At 28.5% G+C, this 1,668-nt stretch overlaps 1 protein-coding gene across 7 annotated transcripts in view; it reads left to right on the top strand.

The window, feature by feature from the left end:
- Positions 1 to 259: 259 nt before the first annotated feature.
- Positions 260 to 1,668, top strand: part of LOC106882816 (adhesion G protein-coupled receptor G6) — a 157,641-nt gene continuing 156,232 nt past the window's right edge. For 4 of the 7 annotated variants that reach the window (XM_089346140.1, XM_089346139.1, XM_089346141.1 and 1 more), the window contains exon 1: positions 281 to 648. The gene's annotated coding sequence lies outside the window, so the exon portion shown is untranslated. Of the gene's footprint in view, positions 649 to 1,668 lie in introns of all 7 variants that reach the window. The other 3 variants (XM_089346143.1, XM_089346142.1, XM_089346144.1) reach the window with 2 other exon arrangements.

Here is a 1,668-nt window from a genome sequence, read left to right as displayed (position 1 = left end):
TATCAGTGAACAACAAACCTAACTTATAACCAATTCTCAAATCTTTTCTGGGAAACTAGGAAAATTCGTTGGATTCGCATTTTAGTAACTGGACAGATGAGGTCATGTTTTTGAGCAGATATTCTCATCCCAATAATCCATAAAAACACTGACATTTTTTTTTCAGTAAATGGTTTCTGGAATGTTAACCGGCCTATATATGACAAATACCATTTTGGTAATATAAATAGTGTCGAAGGCAGATGACCTGATGGTTACAGGTGCTGTACTCACGATAACGAGGCCGTGGTCTCAGTTCCTGGAACGGGAGGTGTATTGGGTTCTCTAGCAAAATGCTTCATCTCATGTTATACTACGACCGACACCTGCCGGACGTGCAAGAATGGCGAAGAGCTGGGAAGCAGATTTATTTTCCGGATATTAAAGAATTGCTGCCAATCATAGACATCAACAGAAAGTACTGCCACCGTCATTTGAAAAAAACGCACTTGGAGAGTTATTACAATTCAGTATGCTTATCGGATACCAGTTGGAATGTGAGACAATAACTTATATGAGGCAATAGAATATTCACATGAGTGGATAAAACGTATTTAATTTCTGTAAAAAGTTAAAACTGAAGTCATATTTGGAGCCTGCGTTATAGCGGTAAGTCAAGTTTTGTTACTTTTCTTTTAAGATTTAACATTTATACATACACATACGTATATATGATTTATTTCTCTCTCTCTTCCACTCTCTATCTTTCTTCAAACACACACACACACACACACACACACATATATATATATATATATATGTATATATATATATATATAGATATATAGTTGAAGGTCTTAGAAAAACAAAAGACGAACAACAAGCAAGTGCATTGAAAAAGACTTACGTTTCGACCCTATGGTCTACAACAGAAAGGAACAAGAGAAAATATACAGAGAGTGAAAAAACTTGTAGATTTCGGCGGTCTGTCCGTCTGTTTGTATGTATGCATGTATGCATGGACATGCATATATACATGCATGCATACATACATACATACATACACACATACATACATACATGCATACATACATACACACAGTCTGATTCTGTCTCATTATATAGACCTTTAATTTTTTCTGGTCTCTTTTTCGTCTTTCTTCGTTGATTTTTGTTATTCCTCCATTATTTCCAACACATTTGAACGCAGAAAGTAAAGACGGACGAAATTTTGCGAAGCAATTTGCTTGAAGCGCTAACGATTTTGCTTGTTCACCACCTTATCATACATTTAAATATATATAGATACAGACATATATACATACATACATATATACATACATACATATATACATACATACATATATATATATATATATATATATATATATATATATATATATATATATATATATATATATATATATATATACATATATATATATATATATATATACATATATATAAATATATATATATATATATATATATATATATATATATATATATATATATATATATATATACATATATATATATATATATATACATATATATATATATATATATATATACATATATATATATATATATATATATACATATACATATATATATATATACATATATATATATATATACATATACATATATATATATATACATATATATATATACATATATATATAT

The sequence above is a fragment of the Octopus bimaculoides genome, chromosome 30 (assembly GCF_046866305.1).
Source record: "Octopus bimaculoides isolate indiv1 chromosome 30, ASM4686630v1, whole genome shotgun sequence".
In the NCBI taxonomy this organism is placed as follows: domain Eukaryota; kingdom Metazoa; phylum Mollusca; class Cephalopoda; order Octopoda; family Octopodidae; genus Octopus; species Octopus bimaculoides.
The sequence above is the reverse complement of the archived record's forward strand: the minus strand, read 5'-3'. Positions and strand labels throughout refer to the sequence as shown.